The following is a 19262-nucleotide window of genomic DNA, read 5'->3' on the forward strand; positions in this document are numbered from 1 at the left end:
TGAGTAGTCTCAACTTATTAGGGTTTACAGTGTGGTAACAGCAGAACACTTTGAAACGTTCAGCGCTCATATTTATTTAATAAAACATAGCCTTTTGAAGTTTAATCGTCACATTAAGCTGTATTGCAATTCTGGTCTGTAGACTCTGTACCCAAATTTAAGACCTCCTAAAATCATAATTAAGACATTCTTGTACAACTTTTTATGACCCTGAATTTGAGTAAAAGTAAAGTAAATTTAAGACATTTTAAGACTTTTTAAGGACCCGCAGGAACCCTGTAAAATCATTTATTTTAGACTGGAGGTGAAACAAGACCAAAAGCACAAAGCAAGCTGTTGTTATCTAGCTGCTAATTTTATTAAATTGTATATGGTAGAAAATTAGACTTAAAAAATTTTTTATGCTACTTTTTAAAATGCTACTATTATATGATATTTATATGATTATATACCAAACTAATCAGGGGGGTATTCCAGAAAGCAGGTTAGGTGACATACCCGGGTATGTTTAAGAGTAAGTAAGCAGATAACCTCAACTTTCGGTTCCAAAAATGGAGGTAACTTTCAGGGTATGTTTGGTAGTCATAGCAAACTCACTCTCTGAACTTACCCCTGCTCCGGAGCAGGTTATGTTGCAGGGTTAGTTCACTTCAGCGAGTCCTTCAGTGGGCGTGACAGATAGCGCACAACATTATTACAATATGTAATATAGCCTATTATATATATATATATATATATATATATAATATTATATATATATATATATATATATATATATATATATATATCTTAATGTTAATGAGGAGAGCACTAATATTAAGTAATAAATAAGGTAATATATTATTCTAATATGATTATTTCTTTTATTGGCATATATAAGAGTTATCTGTATAAATTATAAAAGACTATGACAAGGTAATGTTTAACTTATGTATATATTTATTTATTTTATTTATTACATGTTATCTCACACATGGAGAGGCATTTTATATAATGTCTAAATTCTAAATCAAAATACATAACTAATATGACTTAATATATAATTGGAATAAAACAAAAAATATAATTCACATTCTTCTCAGGGATTAAAGATTAAATGTGAAAAAATAAAAATTCAATTAGGTGGCGATATGCACTAAGCATGTAAACAACAAATGAACAAAAGAAGAAGAAAGAAACAGCATGGCGCGCTTTTTTTTTAGTGTCCGTTTCCATAGTGACTCGTCGATTCGTCGCTCTGTTGAGAATGTCTTGAGTCTTAACCAGGAACATACTCTGAGTTGAATGAACTTACTCCCGGATGTGTTTTTGGAACCACATACCTCGAGTAAGCAAGGTTTGGGGTTAATCAACCGAGAGTTCAGGGTTTAGTTCACGGTAAGTTAACCCTGCTTTCTGGAATACACCCCAGGTCTAGCAAAGAAGGCTCTTATCTTACAAAGCTATAAAGGGAAGTGGGAAATCAGCTTTTTTTTTTTGCAAATAGGGCAAGAAAGGATGACAGTCAGAGTAATTTGGAAGAGGTTGTAAAACAGAACAATTCTCAGCCACAGTCTGGAAGAAAATAGGGGCCAAAATAAAATAAAATAAAAAGTGTGAGCAACCAAGTGTAAACAATGACCAGTTCTTTATTTTTTTCCCCTAATTAACTACTTTGGTAATGTTGACATTTACATGTAAATTACACTTTGTTTTATTATGTCTTGACATTGATTGTTTTTATATTTCATGAATTAATAGGATAAGCAAAAATCACAAATGGTTTCTTTGCATTTGTTTAAAATTTATTGTCAGTAATTTGCTTGCAGATCACGCGAGTTATTTTTACTGTGTGTGTGGATGACCGTCAGCCACCACCAAAGACCATTTTTGACCCAGGCAAAACCCTGAATAGTTATTTTTTCTTTTTATAGTAATTGCAATTATGACAAGCACCACAAATACTCCGCACATAGATGGAATTACAATCTGTAAATAAGGTGTTCCTTTACTGCATTCAACATCAGACGTCTCAGTTCCTGCTTTGACTGTTGTTTTTCCAAGAGATTCACAGCTGTTAAAAAGAGGTTCTCAAGTTGAACTACAAATAAGACTATATTGCTTGTGAGAAAATAGCAAATTTACTTACAAAATCTAGTGAAGCAAATTATAAAACAACAAATGTACAAAATGCATTTTAAAGCCGGTAATTGTTTCTCATGTGGACGTCTGTAAAAATAAATTTACATATCACCTCAATGATAAAACTTATGGATTCGGATAGCGATTTATTCACAGTGGAGGAGTGAGTTCTGTGATCCTATACGAACCCGGGAACACGCTGCTCACGTGGCCAGTCACATGATTTTCTGCTGTAAATAAAACAAATTTTATTTACAAAATGTATTCTTATGATGTAAAATGCATTTAAAAATACTTATGTAAAATGTATTCTTATTAATCCAAGTGTATTTTATAATATATATTCCTATTTATTATTTATTTAAATCTCCTGTTTAAAATGATGCACTATAGTTGTATATAATTATACGCGATATAGTTCTGTATCCTATATATCCATTTATAATACACATTTTAAAACTGTATTGCATACCTGCTGCTACCATAATAAATACCCATTTCGAATATTTGGAAGCTTTTCTTCTAGGGATGCACCGAAATGAAATTCTTGGCCGAAGCCGAAGCCGAATAATAATGAAATGCTTGGCCGAAGGCCGAAGGCCGAAGGCCGAATACCGAATGCGGTGTTTTGCATTTTTTCCATTTATTTTGCCAATTTTTTCACCATTACAATAATTAAATAGTAAAAATTTGCTTTTTACTATTTTGTGTTGCTTTTCAGATAAATAAATCAAATAACAAAAATACAATTTCAAAATATTTATTTAACACTGAACATTTTTGAACATTCCAGCAAATATTATACAAACAAAGCACAATATAACTTATTTATTTAACACTTAAAAAAAAAAAAAAAAAAAATCGGCCATTTTTGAAGCCCCCCTTCTTGAATAGCCTATGTTAGGCCTATAACTGACTGCTGAAAGAATGTAACTCTGTATGTCTACAACAACAAATGTGCATTGAATAGTGCAAAAATGTGGATGAACCCACAACAAATGAATAACTGTCCTAGACATAAGCCTAGTTAGCCTACTTCTTCAGGAAAAGTGGCAGGTTCTTCTTTATGAAAAGTAGCTTCTCTGCTTTCTCACATGAAAGTCGGTTCCTCTTCTCATCGATGACATGAGATGCAGCACTAAACAGTCTTTCACTGTCGGTGCTTGTGCATGGAGCAGACAAGTACCTGCAGAATAGTTGAACATTTTATTGCAGTTTTTTCTGACAGTTGCTCATTTCAAAACGAACAATGTCTTCAAGATAATGGAAATGGTTGAAACCCAGTGTAGGCCTACTATTTTACTACACTGAAAATAGTTAAATTTTCACAAAATACATAATATAAAATATAGGTAGTAACACTTTACAATGTCTGTTAACATTATTGCATGAACTAACAATGAGCAATACATTTGTTATGGTATTTATTTATCTTCGTTAATGTAAGATAATAAAAAATATTTAGTTCATGTTAGTATAAGTGCATTAACAGTTTTAACAAATAGGCCTACCACTTTTGATACTTTTTAATTCAAAAATTACAAATTGTGATACTTAATTTTTTAATACTGTATTAGTAAATGTTAACATTAAGATTAATAAATGGTTTTAATAAGGGTTTTTCATTGTTAGTTAATGTTAAAAATAGAAACTACTTATAAAGTGTTACCATAATCCAAAATATAAATAAAATCTTAATTAATTTCCCATACAAGTAGCCTACCTGCGTGCCATCTGCGCCAGGTCGAGGAAAGCGGCCTTGATTGGTCCTCCAAAATTCGAGAGGGTTATTGCTCCTGGGGATGGGGACTTCTGAGAGATACCCATCTAACTGTTGAGCGGGTCGTCGAGCTTGTCCTCTGTCTTGCAAATGGGTTATTCTCTTGGAGGATCTCATCGAACATGTCAGACAGCGAGACTGTGCGCGGCTCATCTGTAGTACGAGCCCGTTTACTCTCTGCGCTGTTTTCATCTCCTGCGCTGTGCATCACCTGACCATCTCCATCACCTAGCGGCTTTCCCAAATCCAACTCGGCCTGGATCATTTCTCGTGTGCGCATCTTTTTTCCCCACATCCAAGTAATGATCTTTATATCGTGGATCAAGCACAGTCGCGATGCAGTACAGGGGTTCTGAGTCCGCCTGACTAAATCGTGAGCTGACAGCTTCTAAGAGCGCACTTTTAGTTGTTTTTACTCCGTGGTCTGTTTCAGCCTCTTTGTTTTTAAAAGACGCTTTAGTGCTGCAAGTAAGGGTATGACGTCTGCCACAGATGCATCAGATGAGCCTTATCTCTTTTGTTATCTGCTCAAAGGGGGCGAGAAGAGAGAGAACGTTCTCGATTAACACCCACTGGTATGCGGTGAATGTCGCGGGCAGGTCATGATCTGCTATGTATGTAGCCAAGACTCGCTTTTGCGCAAAAAAAGGCTTTCCAGCATATAATATGTACTGTTTCACACTTGTGCTCACATCTTGTTGGAAACGTTTTTGTGGCATTCCGAACTGTTTCTTGGATAGATGTAGGCGCGCATAGGCAAGCGGTGAATGTTTTAAAATGGCCAACAATTTTCCTGCCTAGCGCTATCACATCTGCTATACTGCGCTGAATCAACAATCCCTCGTTGACCGCCAGTTGAATTGTGTGTGCCATTACACCGAATGCCTTTCAGATTGCTATCTTTCCATGGCTTTAGCCATATTCTTGCGTTGTCACTTACTACGCATGCACTTTAAGATCGGTCGATACGCCAAGTGTCAAACATGTTGGTGAACGCCTCAGATATGGCTACAGCTGTATGGGACCCTCTAAAACTCTTGTGAGTGAAGCACAATCTTTTTGTAGCTTAAAATCTGTGTCGATCCACTGCGCAGTTAAACTCAGCATACTAGTGGGGCTCACATCCGAGCTCCAAATATCAGTCGTGAAGCTGAGGGCTGCAATATCTGTAGCCAAAAGCTCATGGACGTTAGTTGAAACGACGTTATATATCTCAGGTAAGCACACGTCTGAGAAATGCCGTCTACTAGGGATGGTGTAAACGGGCTCAATATGGTCTATAAGCCTGCGAAATCCAACATCCTCTACCAACAGAGAATGGTTGATCATCCAATGCGATGAATTCCATTATCCTTTTAGTAATACCTTTAGCTTTGGCACTGTCATTGGCAAACTTTTTTGCCTTTTCTAAGAAGTCAGCCACAGATGGAGTGGGTGTCCTAGGACTGGGAGCTACTTTTCTTTTCGCTGCTGCTGCTGCTGCTGTTGCCATTGCCGCCGCCATGTCTTTCTCGTACTCTGCATGATGTTCGGGGTGTCTTGATTTTAAGTGATAAATTAAACTTGAACTTGAGTATAGGCTGTACGTTTTTGCAGATGCACCCCCCCCCTCTGGACCAATTCAGCAGAACAATGTCTGCAAACGGCCGTTTTTGCCTCTTTCTCTGACACTTTAAAGTGCTTCCACACTGCTGACATGTTTGCTGCATAAAGCGCGCGCCTCTCACTCTACGCGGGTTATTTGATTGCGTCATTAAAAACGTCATTGTTCGGCAAAATTTATTCGGCCTTTTTACTTATTCGGCCGAACACCGAAAATGCGTTTTTTGGCTATTTTCGGCCGAATAATTTCGGTTGCCGAACATTCGGTGCATCCCTATTTTCTTCTCTTTCTGCTCCCAGTCGCTGTGAGCAGTTATGAAGTATTATTCTTTGAAATACTTTCCAGCATTTCAGAAATAAATATGTATGCAAATTACACCTAAGTACAACAGTTAATGTATCTTACGGTGTTCGGGAGTGCTCAAAAAGGGTTTAAGCACTGAATTTTGAATCGATTTCTTCTTGTAAACACAGAGATGTGGATTCGAATGGCAATTAAATTACCACACGACCTTGGTGTTTGTCAAAAAACAGTAGGTAATTCGGCTGGGGATTTTTACGGGGGTGGTGAGAGAAAAACAGGCATCATGGATTCGGACGGCAATTAAATCAATGACTATCCCTTGTAAATGGTGAAAATCACTCAAGTCCCTCTGAGAAACAATTACCATCCAAATAGGGCTTATGAACGTGTGGAAAGTCAATGTTTTTAAAATAATGAAACTTACTTTGTATGCAATTTACAGAATGTACCATCTGAATATGAACCATCAGGACAGATATCACACACTGTATCACTAAATTCTGTTCCTGTACAAACACATGCAGGAACACAGTGTTAGTACTTGAATTTCAACTCCATGAGCAATAAAGGCAGTGACTGGTCTCAAATAAGCTAATGAAATTATTCAGTTATTCAGTATTGCATCTGACACAAAAAATGAATAATCACATAATCAACTTATAATTTTCTTAATCATAATTAAATAGATTTTTGGGTGGTTCTGTCAGGTCCTATCAGTCACAAGCAAACACTGGCTGTCATGAGGATCTGTGGTAAAACCTCATATACAGGCTCAGTGGTAGAGCATTGCATTAGCAGCATAATAGGTTTTGGGTTCAATTTCCAGGGAACACACATACTGGTAAAAAAATAAATAAATTGATAGCCTGAATGCACTGTAAGTTGCTTTGGATAAAAGCGTCTGCTAAATGCATAAATATAAAATATGCAAACTGAGATATGTACAGTTATTTAATATAAACATAAGCAGAGTTATTGATCTCAGATGTCATCTGAGCCTGTCAGTTTTTGTGGTTGTATAATAAAGCTGTTTGAATGATAACAGACTCACCGGTTTGGTTGATGTATTGGCCAGGTGAACAGGGGGTTGAAATGTTTCATGGCCTTTTTACAGTTGGAGAGCAAGTCTATACAGTAATAACCTGGAAGAGGTTCACACACTGTATCTGATATTGATGTACATATCTGCTTTTCTCTCAACCCATTACCTTTGACAAGAAAGGAAACAAATGAGGGAAAAAAAGTGTTACAATATATTTAATTCAAGGGGTGACAAGATACAAAATAAATGGTTACTCACTTGAATCACAGACAAAACATGGCAGACATTTTGTGAACAGACATTCTGTCACAGACATTCTGTCAGTCCATTAGGAGCATCAGTGTAGGTCATCACAAGGCATGAATCACATGTTGTGCTTGTTCCTAGGCAATATTAATAATTACCAACACATTATTTAAAATGTCTTTTGAAAATAACAACAAATACATATATTTGTGTAATAATATAAGCTGTATTTATTGTGTGTCTGTATATTTATGTCAATTGTGTGAAATATAAAAATTTTATGCATCCTAAAACATGGTTGGGAACCACTTAATACTACATTTGTCAAATAAATGACTTAAATGGGTAATATAATGAAAAATAAAATGCTCCTTGACATTGCGAAATAAAACCCCTATATAAATGTATATAAATAGATTTCAATAACTTGGCCTGCCCAGTTATGCAAGAAGAAGAATTAATATTACTACCTGCTGCTGCTAGCCCACCAAAAATATCTAAGAAATACCTACAGTGGCTGATGTCTATTTTTAACAAGGCTTTGACCACATCAGTCCAAACTTAAAATACTATTTTATGAGCATATTGCAGTTATTAGGCTCATCAGTAATAATGATGAGGCCATTCAAAGCCTGGTACCATGTGACAAATGACAAAAAAAAATAATCTAACTTGACCTCTTTAAATCTGACCTCATACGTTGTGTTAATGAGTGAAGGCTGTCACATACCTGGATCACACATTGGGCAACACTCTTCATTAATTTCATATTCTGCATTATTACATGTTGCCATACAAAGCACAATGTTCATGGTGAGAAGGAGAGGTAGCAATGTTGACAGATGAATGAAGTTATAGCATATGTACATGTCAAGGAACTAAAAGAATCATCACTGGTCCAGAGATCACACTGCCTTCTTTTTTTCTTATGAAGCTGAAAAAGAAATCCACGTTAGATTGCTTTTAAAAAGTAGAGTGAAACTGTGCTAGAACATAAAAACTGTTTACTGAACATGTCCTCAGCATCACCAGTTCGGCTCTAAAATAATTTTTCATCTCTGTAAGTTACCCGCAACCATGTGTCATCCCTTTCATGCTTTCCACTGAAATCTTTTTACATCGACGCGATGTCTTCCCAAAACGCGCGAAATGATTAATTCCCTAGAATCAGACCAACAATTTCCTTTACCGTTTAATTTATTTGAACTTTATTAAACAAATTTTAATTTACGTTCAATAATTTATGAGGCGAAAGCCCAAGACATGGTTAAAGGTGCCATGTGTAAAAATTGAGGTAAAAATATCCAAAAAATGACCTACACGCATCAAAAGAATGAGAAGAAATAAGGGCGATGATGTCATTAAAAAAATGTCAAGTTATAGTGCTGCAGAGATATCAACCTTAATTAGCATTAGCATTACTAGCCACGGCCCGACAGGTGTCGTAATACCAGTTTTCGGCCATGGGAGGCGATATGCGGGCAACATAACCAACAGCCAACCTGCAATACACGAATAACTCGCACGGCTTGTGGGCGTACTTGAAGCTGATGTCAAGCAACCCGCGCTCGGAATCACAAATCAAATCCGATAAGAAAAGGAGCCGAAACAGAGTAAACATCGGCACTGCTTTCCATCGCTGGAGACAACTGATGGACTTAAAAAGAAATGAGCTTCGACTCCGAACTTGCAACATTTCTTTTGGATTGGTAAGTAAGATGCTGTTAGTATTTCACTAGAAGTTTGTTTTATATGTTTGCGTATTTTTTTCGGGAAGTTATAACATAGAAATGTATCGAAGGCTGTTCGATAAACGTGCTAATGTTAGCGATGGCTAACCGTAGCTGCGTTTGATAGTAAGCTAGCTATAACTTACCCACAGATCCGATCCGGTTTTCACCTGTTATCTACCAAAGCCCGTCTCTACAAAGCTGATGCTAAAATGTAACATTACCTAAGAAGCTTGAAATGTCTTCGATGATAATGAACCCGAGAGAGAGAGAGAGAGAGAGAGAGAGAGAGAGAGAGAGAGAGAGAGAGAGAGAGAGAGAGAGAGAGAGAGAGAGCCGCCCCGGCCGCGCGCGCACTCACTCACTATATTCAGAGCGGTCAAGTTTTTTTGAAAGCGTGTGAAAAGAGTCAATTGCGTGTGTCCTCACGGTGAATGCTTGAGAGTTGGCAGCTCTGGTTACGTTTGTTGGCGCTAGCTTGGTCAACATCAGCTGTCTGATGTTGACCAATGATGTTGACAGAATGCTGTCTGTCAAATTAATTTAATTCAAATAATGTGTATATACAATTCAAAATGTAATATGAAACAAAACGAATATGAACATATTCACTGGTAAAGGTGAAGGGGAGAAGATGTCTAGTGTTTCAAAATCACTTGACATCACCCAACGTTCCTCTGGAGGCAAAACGTCCTTTAGGCTTCGGCTATGGCTCTAGGGTTGTTGTGAAGGTAGGGGCGGAGCACAGAGACTATGCCGTTTCTCGTTTGTTACTCTAGAGTAGACCAATTCACTTTATTGAGGCATACTGCCCCCATCTGGTATGGAATGTGGAGTATGACTTGATTTTTTTGCCAGACATTACACATGGCTCCTTTAACGTTACCTATATGCTGTAACGTTAAGGGATTTCTCCCCTGAAAATGAGGAAATATTTACCTGATGTTTCCCTTGCCATTTATCACTGTAAATTAATAGTGATCGAGCAGTTTTGTATCAGTTTTGAGCTCGCCTAACTGCACTGCACGTGTCAAAGAAATGCTGCTGAAGTTTAGCTGCTTCTTCTTCTTCTTCTGTTTTAATGGCGGTTGGCAAACCAACTAAAGGTGCATTGTCCGCCACCTACTGGATTACTGGATACTGAAGTATGGAGCACTACTTGGTTGAATATTTGGTGAAAAAAAAAAAAAAAAAAAAAAAAACATAAACATAATTATATTAATTTATATATATTTTTTTACCAGTTCTGTATCATTTAAATTTTTTTAATAATTTCTCGTGTATTATATAATTTGTTCATTCTCCTAATATTTCCTTAAGTGAATAATTTCTTACACCCCTATCCTTTAGTGCCTGAACTAATTCAAGTATTTCTCTATTGTATGCTTTACATTCTAGTAATATATGATTTACTGTTTCTGGATATCCACATTTTTCGCAATTGCCAGTTTAATTTTTACCTATTTTATATAAACTTTCAAGTCAAGTCAAGTCAAGTCAAGTCTGCTTTATTGTCAATTCTTCCACATGTACAGTACATACATACAGAGAATCGAAATTGCGTTACGCTCAGACCCCCGGTGCATACAGATAACACTAACAGTAGAGCCTAAAAATCTAGATCAAATATAAAATATAAGACAAAACTATACAATAAGGGAATGTAAAAAAGACATAATAGAAAAAAATAAAATAAAAATAAGGTTAAAATAAAAGCAGCGCAAGGCACATGGCAGATAGAGTGCAAACCAGTGAACAAACAGTGCAGATAAAACAGATTTTTAGTGCATAAAAAAAGCTTATTCAGTCTGATTAAAGTGACAAAGGGCTCAGAGCAGTTATTTTATTAAACTGACTGATGAGGAGGTAGAATGATGTCAGTTCCATGGTGAATGAGGTAGTGAGCAGGCCAATGCTGCACAAAGTGACTGGTGCATGTCATCGTATGTTAGAGGGAGGGGGGGGGTTGGGGGAAGGACCTGGAGATGTGGGATGGGGAGTGTGGGATCTGTGCCTGGGGCAGAAGAGGGACGGGGGGGGGGCAAGTTCGGGAGCGAGTTCAGCTTCCTGACAGCCTGATGGATGAAGCTGTCCTTCAGTCTGCTGGTCCTAGCCTGGAGACTCCGCAGTCTCCTCCCTGATGGAAGCAGACTGAAGAAGCTGTGTGACGGGTGGGTGGGATCACCTGCGATGCAGAGGGCTTTGCGAGTGAGACGGGTTCCGTAAATGTCCTGGAGGGAGGGGAGAGAGACACCAATGATCTTCTAAGCTGCTCTCACTATGCGTTGCAGAGTCTTCCTGCAGGACGCGTTGCAGGCGCCAGTTACCACACAGTGATGCAGCTACGTCAGAATGCTCTCGATGGTGCCTCTGTAGAAGGGGTACATGATGGGGGGTGGGGGCTCTGGCTCTCCTCAGTTTGTGGAGGAAGTAGAGACGCTGCTGTGATTTCTTGGCCAGTTTGCGCAGTGTTGTCGGGTGCCAGGAGAGGTCCTCCTCGTGATGTGCACACCCAGGAACTTGGTGCTGCTCACTCTCTCCACAGTCGCACCATTGATGGTCAGAGGAACATGCTCTCCTGAAGTCAACAACAATCTCCTTCGTCTTCTCCACGTTCAGAGAGAGATTGTTGACACTGCACCATCCCGGCCGGCCCCATAGCAGGCGGCTCACCTCCGCTCCTGTAGTTTGTCTCATCTCTGTTGCTAATGAGACCCACCACCAGTCGTGTCATCCGCAAACTTAATGAAGAGGTTGGAGTTGTGTGACGGGTGTCCAGTTGTGGGTCAGCAGAGTGAAGAGGAGGGGGGGCTCAGCACACATCCTTGGGGGGCCCATGTTCAGTGTGATGGTGCTGGATGTTGTGTTGCTGGCCGACCCGTACTGCCTGAGGTCTTCCAGTCAGAAAGTCCAACCAGCCAGTTGCAACAGCGAAGTGTTGTTGAGCCCCAGCTCGACCAGTTTGTGAGTGAGCTGTTGAGGGATGATTGTGTTGAATGCTGAACTGAAGTCTATGAACAGCATTCTGACGTATGAGTCTTTTTCTCTAGATGTGTGAGTGCTGAGTGGAGGGTAGTTGAGATGGCATCATCGGTCGACCGGTTGGACCGATATGCAAACTGGAATGGATGGGGGGAGGGCAGACTTGATGTGGTGCATGACTAGCCGTTCGAAGCACTTCATGAGGATGGGAGTAAGTGCAACAGGACAGTAGTCATTGAAGCAGGATGGAGATGGCTTCTTCGGGACTGGAATGATGGTGGTAGCTTTGAAGCATGTGGGAACAACAGCCTGACTAAGTGAGATGTTGAAAATGTCAGTGAAGACATCAGAGAGTTCTGCTGCACAGTCTCTCAGTACACGCCCAGGAATGTTGGCAGGACCCTGAGCTTTGCGTGCATTGATCCTGGTGAAAGACCTCCTAACGCTGTCCGGGGTCAGCGTTATCACCTGGTCACTGGGAGGAGGTGGAGTCTTCTGTGCAGTGGTGCTGTTTTGTGCCTCAAAGCGAGCGAAGAAGGTGTTCAGCTCATTCAGCAGAGAGATGTTGCTGTCACAGGTCCGCTGTGGGGGCTTGTAGTCTGTAATGGTCTGTATCCCCTGTCACAGGCTCCGAGTGTCTCTGCTGTCACTGAATTGATAGGCTATACTCCTGGAGTACTGTCTCTTAGCCTCTCTGATGCCATGGGATAGGTTGGCCCTGGCTGTTCTCAGGCTCACCTCATCTCCAGCTCTGAAGGCAGCGTTCCGCGTCTCCAGGAGTCTGTAGACCTCCCCTGTCATCCACAGCTTCTGGTTGGCCCAGACAGTGATGGTTTTTGTGACTGTTACATCCTCAATTCACTTGGTGATGTAGGCAGTGACAGTCTCCGAGTACTCCTGGAGGTCAGTGGTGTTATTGTAAGTGGCAGCCTGCTTAAACATATTCCAGTCAGTTGTATCAAAGCAGTCTTGAAGAGCGTCAGACGACCCTTCCGGCCACAACTTGAATCTGTTTCTGAACTGGTTTTGGCGACTGTTAACGAGCGCGGTCTGTATGTGCAGGCATTAGCATGACAGTCATGTGGTCTGAGGCACCAAAGTGGGGGAGGGGGAGGGCTTTGTAAGCTCCTCTCTGTGTGGTGTAAACAAAGTCTAAAATGTTATTACCTCGTGTTGGGAAGTTAATGTGTTGGTGTATTTTTTGGAAACACACTCTTTAAGTCAGCATGGTTGAAATCCCCAGCTATGATGAGAAAAGCATCAGGGTGTGCTGTCTGCTGCTCACTGATGTGCTGGTACAGTTCATTTAGTGCATCGTTCTGTTGCTGTTGTTGTTGTTCGGTTTAGTGTTGTATGGCCAATAAGTAATCTTGTCATTATCACATCCCTTTTCCTGTTATTAACAGTTTTTCTTTCCACCCCCACATTTCTTTGTATACTATACAGATGTCTTCCTCTTATTTCATTGTCCCATATCCTCTGCCACCTCTTTTTCATTTCAGTCCCAATCAGCCCCTTAAAGGGTTAGTTCACCCAAATATAAAAACATGTCATTAATGACTCACCCTCATGTCGTTCCAAACCCGTAAGACCTCCGTTCATCTTCGGAACACAGTTTGAGATATTTTAGATTTAGTCCGAGAGCTTTCTGTCCCTCCATTGAAAATGTATGTATACGGTATACTGTCCATGTCCAGAAAGGTAATAAAAACATCTTCAAAGTAGTCTATGTGACATCAGAGGGTCAGTTAGAATTCACTGAAGCATCGAAAATACATTTTGCTCCAAAAATAACAAAAATTACGACTTTATTCCACTTTTTCTTCTCTTCTGGGTCTGTTGTGAACGCGACTGCTGTGACTGTTGACGTACGATGCTGCTGACGTGTTCTCTGGTGCGCCCAATAACAAAGAAAACACGTCAGCGGCGTCGTACGTCAGCGGCGTCACTGCAGTGTTCTGAACGCGCTCACAACAGACCCTGAGGCAAGATTTTCATGTTCCGAAATGTGCCGCTGAACGAAACAAACTGTGATCAGTTGTTTGCCGTGTCGGTCAGACGGCCTCATGGGCGGGCCTTGCCCAAAGAAAGCCAACATGGATTCCAGACCTTCAGCCGTCATTCTGAAGGTCTGGCTATGCGAGACTAAATAACCCCTATTGAGGTTCCAAATAATGGCTCAGTGGCTTAGATATAAAACCTAGAAGCATATATTCTCATGCACACATGCAAAGTCTGTTGCAGTTGTTATTTCTATGAAATTATTTTGTCTTTGCTATTCTGTTACGATTTTTATTTTTTGTCCTATTTTGGCATAATCGCTAAATTGAACTTGAGTAGTTTTACTAAAGCCACCAATCTCAAATGAAATTAAACTGCTATGTCAAACATATTCTACCTGTGTTCTTGATATAAATTACAATAAATTTGAAATGGTAAATAATACTGAGACACTAATTTGGGCAAAGAGCAATAATGACTTGTTTAAGACTTGAATCTTAAAAGTTGAGGACTTGCAACTCGACTTGGACTTGCCTGTCTTGCAAAACAATGACTTGGTCCCACCTCTGGATTGGAATTTGTTAAACCTATATCTTTCTATTTCTTAAACAACTCCTCTCTATTCCTGGTAAATACACAATGGGGTAGTAATGGTACCCAAAAATGATGGTTCAGTAGGGCCTACATTATTCAGTTTTGAAGTCACAGTTTGGTATATTTTGATTGTTTACTAAACAAATTGTGGCTTTGTCTTTAAATAAATGTAATTATAATTACAATTTTCATAAGGATATATTTTTTCTCAGTTAATGCTGTAAACTATATCCACCTTATTTTTCAAGTAAGTGTAGACACCGCAATTTATGAACTAGTGTTAGGGTGTACTCACACTAAGCACAGTTGCCTTGAACTGAGGCCAAGCACAATATCCCTGCGGGTACGGATTCAAAAACCGAAGGCACGGTTTACAAAATCTGAGCGCACGGATTGGAAATTCGTGGGTACGGATTATTAATCCGTGGGCACGATTTGTTAAACCGAGGGAACAGTTTAAGAATTCGTGAGCACGGTTTATAAACTGAGGGGATGGATTGCAAAACCGTCGCCACGGATTGATTTTTTTTCTCCTACAGGTGACGTGCAGGGCTCCGTAGTACGAAGGCATCAAGGCACGTTCGAATCCAAATTCTGCTTTACTTCCTGTCTCCGGAGGTACCTTCTTCTGATCGAATTTTGAAGGCAGCACAGATGTATCCTTCGCTGGCTTTGATATCCCACAATCCCGTGTGTTCCATTCCGTGATGGTTGAGCTAAAAAAAAAAAAAAAGATGGCGTCTGAAAGTTGCGTTTGGTGGTCAGTTTGTGTGTAAATGTATATTTCTAACTTTTTGCACTGTTGATGTTAGTTCTCGCGAGAAATCAGTATTATAATAATTAATTATTTGTTTAGTTATCAAAAAAACTATTTTGTTGTAGATCATTAAACTGTTACACTGCCTCAAAAGTCTGTCCGAAATCAGTTTCATGAGGTGCCTTGAATTCGTGCAAAAACGCTGCCTGCAAAGTCATCCGATGCGTTTGACTTGAAGCACGGCTAGACGGCGGTCAACCAGAGCAGCCGCATGCAGTGGGGGGCGGAGTTGAAAACAGACACGTCAAGCCGGACACTTTTTGCTCCCATTAGTGACACTCACACAGTGTTTGCATACTTTATCACAGATGAAGTGAATTAAATGCAACGTTTGTCAAATACACAGACTTTCAGAAATGTTTTCATGAGCAACAGAAACACTTTTTATATGCTTAATACAGCGCAATCTGTTCAATAATGAAGTTCAACATATTTAAATACCAATAAAGTGGAGGTATATTTTCTTTTATCAGTGTTTTTTCTTTTTATTATTATTAAATGTGACTCAATATAACATTGCGTAACAGGAAAAAAAGCTTTTACTGTTCTGAAAACAGATTTGTGAGCAGTATTGGATTTGAAGATGTTAGAAACACACATAATTTTTGTCGTGGTAAATTTGGCCAATTGTGAAACTGTAGTCCAAAATTTACTCAGGAACTAGGGACTTTGGGCTGGTACTCGGTGTGTTTCCACCGCAGGAACCAGGATTTAAATAAAGTTCCGGGTAAAAAAAATGCCCCTCAGTAAAGCCGCGTTTCCACCACTGGAACTTTACCCAGGAACTAGGGACTTTGGGCCCCTGAGAAAGTCCCTGCTCGCAAGGTAGTACTTTTTCAAAGGTCCGGAACTCCCTGGGGCGGGACTTGGGCGCTGAGCATGCTGATTGGTTGAGTTCACGCAGCATTGTGATTTCAACCACCATTTATTCAGATAATTTTCTAAATATAACTGTTATTGTGTCATGAAATGTAGTTTTAAAAGTATTTCATGCGAGAATGTAGTTGTTTAAAACTCAAATCTGCGGTTTATTTATAAAGACAGCGCCTATTTAAAAATGTGTTTTGCCGATTTCGGAGACGATCAGTGCTCATGTATCCTCCTAGAGCAGTCTCAAATCGGCTAGTCCTTCTGATATTTGCCACTGGCTCTGATGTCTCTTTAGTGGTTAAACATAAAATATAATTCATTTTGGGTAAATCTAACAGGTAAATCTTTGGTATTTATTCAATTCATCTATATGTTAAAATGAAAATAAAAAGAGGCAATTGCTATAATATTTCGTTTCACTGTAATGTAGGCTATATAGGCCTACACAATTTCCTGAACTACATTTCTGCAGCTATTAATATGTTTAAATGAAAATGAAAAGAGGCAGTGGTGTTTGATATATTTTGTCTTATTGTAAATATACAGTGAGAAAAACTGCAGTAGCCAAGGTGAGCTGACTGATGTGGAGTGTAAACTTTTTAAATTGGATGATCAGGGTAAATTCTACTTATTTTGTCTCCTGGAAACATATAAGTATTTATGTAGCTTCTGAAGTCCAGTATTAAATGAAATATGATCGTTAAACAAAATGAAAAGAATTTACACATCATCATCATCCAGTTCAAACAGCGTCGCCCTGGAAACAGAACAGGCACACCTGCACCTGCTCATCACGGGCTGAGCGGCCACACCTGCGCCCCATCAGACGCTGCTCTCTTAAACCCTGCAACCCAGCACAGAGGTGAGAGATGTCTCCGCAAGACTCGGCTCTAAACTTGTCTTACCCTTTGCCCGCAGAGAGCAGCGTGTGGACCCGCCAGCCCCACCAACCGGGGGGAGAGCACGGCCCCACACTGCACCAGCGCACCGACAGCCAAGACGCCGAGCACTGTGCACCAAACCGCCTCACAGCAATGCCTATCACCACCCTTCCTATTAATAAAATCCACCCTTCGGGGAACTTACCCTCATCCTCGAGTCGTGTCCTCCTTCATCCCGCCACTATATATATATATATATATATATATATATTATATATATATATGATATATATATATATATATATATATTATAGGAAAATATTAGGATGTTTATTTTATTCTGTTATATTTATTATATTTTATTGTCATCTCACATCATGGATCAAAATTTTTTATAATGTCTTTCTACAATAAAAATACATATGTGCTATAATTAGCATCAAACAATCAAATAAAAAAATAAGAAAAATGATTGCACAACCACCAATTAGGTGGCGATAAGCACTAAGCATTATGTTGCTTCTCTAATTTTACATGCAGAATAGCCGAAATCACAGCACAGCTATTGTCTTTATCTTGTCTGTAGCCTATTTGATTTTATCAGACGACGGCACGATTATAAATCAGGATTTTTGTGCAGATTAACATCTTGAAAGGGAGAGCTGGTTTAGTCTTAATGGGTCGCGTTTCAGTCATTATTTTCATATTCATCATCCCCGTTGTCTGACAACAAACAGTAAAATATATAAATGAAAACAGTTTCTAGAATTTAGCTGCATCAAAATACAGAATGTGGCACAGAGAGGCAAACAAATGTAATAATAAATAATAAATGTACATTTTGCATGCTCAGAAGAAGTGAGCTGCCCTGTCTTGTGGAAATACAAACAGGTTGGGTACTGTAAGTAAACTGCTCAGTGCAAAGAAAGCGAAGTAATAAGAACGTGGTAGTTAGTTTTTCCTTGTGTCTAATAGACATGAACAAGTTCTTTGAAAAACATCAATGACCTATGAAACATGTCGACTCTTCATGCTGTTAACTATGGTTTTACTAATGAAAAAAATATATTACATAAAGCATCAATATTTGTCCATGCCCATGTTGATAAGAGTATTTAAAAACTTGAAGGCCTGGTTTTACAAACGGGTCTTATCTTAAGACAGGGCTAGGCCTTAGTTAATTTAAGATATTTAAGCAACATTTACAAAAATGCCTTAGAAGGAAATGTTACAGGTGTGCATCTTGACACAGAACAATGACACTGACATATTTTAAATTTTTTTAGGGCAAGGTATTTTCAGTTGAGACAGCTCATACATGCATTTTAAGCCTTGTCTGTGAAACCATGGGGAAAAGTATTAATTTTAGGTACATTTTGAACAGATAAGAATGTGTGATTAAATTGTGATTATTCATGAGTTAACTCATGACAATCATGCGATAAATCACGATTATATATTTTAATTGATTGACAGCCCTAAGTTAAAATGACTAAAATTAAATGTAGGCTTAAGCTGGTAACTCATCAGTGGACTTTCCTCTTCAATATAGGCTATATTTTTTCACACTTTTCTCATTCTTACTAATTCAAGTTTTTATATGAATGAACCTCTGAGGGACCGATTGTCTTCAAAAAAGTTTCGATCACATTTTCATTTTACCTGATTAAGTGTCATTTATGAGCTGAGCTGCTTTGTTTACATCCGTTACTGGGGAAACCACTATATGTTCCAAAAACACCTCCTACTGGCAGAGAATGAATGTGCATTTTCAATAATCCAGTCTGCAGTTTTTGTTCAGACCAATGCAAAAAATCACCCGCATAAATCAGTTTTAAATTATATAATTTATACTTCCGATTCATCCATTTTCTTAAAAAAAAAAAGGGTTTAAAGGTTCAGTTGTGAGGTTTATCATTTTATAATTTATTTAGTTTTTTGTTAAAACTTGCATCTCATAGGTAAATCAATTACTATTTCATGGTCTACAACATGAAATAATAAAAGTGTCTGCTAAATGAATAAATGTAAATTAAAGAATCCCATTATAACATGTACATAAATGTAGAAAGACTGGACACAACAGTGTGGCACCATTGTGCAGCAGCAAGCATCACGACAAAAAAATAACCTCAAGGTTGAGCTAGGTAAATGTGTGCAAATGTACAGTATAGGGCCCCATTCCTATATTTGCCTGGGGCCCCCAATTCACTAAATCCGCCCCTGTCAATATGTGGCTGGTATTTCTTAAAAAACAATATTTCTGTTTCTTTTTTGAGCTCTCTTTTTGTT

General features: G+C 38.8%; 2 long non-coding RNA genes across 3 annotated transcripts; both read right to left on the reverse strand.

The window, feature by feature from the left end:
- Nucleotides 1–1460: 1460 nt before the first annotated feature.
- Nucleotides 1461–7148, reverse strand: LOC122145875. Its single transcript, XR_006160596.1, has 4 exons — nt 7108–7148; nt 6859–7015; nt 6232–6313; nt 1461–2053 (listed from the first exon to the last, which is right to left on the reverse strand). It is a non-coding gene; the product is annotated as an uncharacterized LOC122145875 (long non-coding RNA).
- A 676-nt stretch (nt 7149–7824) lies between these two features.
- Nucleotides 7825–9893, reverse strand: LOC109110759. Of its 2 annotated transcripts, XR_006160597.1 has the most exons (3): nt 9765–9884; nt 8165–8256; nt 7825–8029 (listed from the first exon to the last, which is right to left on the reverse strand). It is a non-coding gene; the product is annotated as an uncharacterized LOC109110759 (long non-coding RNA). The 2 variants fall into 2 exon arrangements; XR_006160598.1 differs by lacking the exon at nt 8165–8256 and having other exon boundaries at nt 9765–9893.
- Nucleotides 9894–19262: the final 9369 nt, after the last annotated feature.

This window comes from Cyprinus carpio, chromosome A8 (assembly GCF_018340385.1).
Source record: "Cyprinus carpio isolate SPL01 chromosome A8, ASM1834038v1, whole genome shotgun sequence".
Classification (NCBI taxonomy): domain Eukaryota; kingdom Metazoa; phylum Chordata; class Actinopteri; order Cypriniformes; family Cyprinidae; genus Cyprinus; species Cyprinus carpio.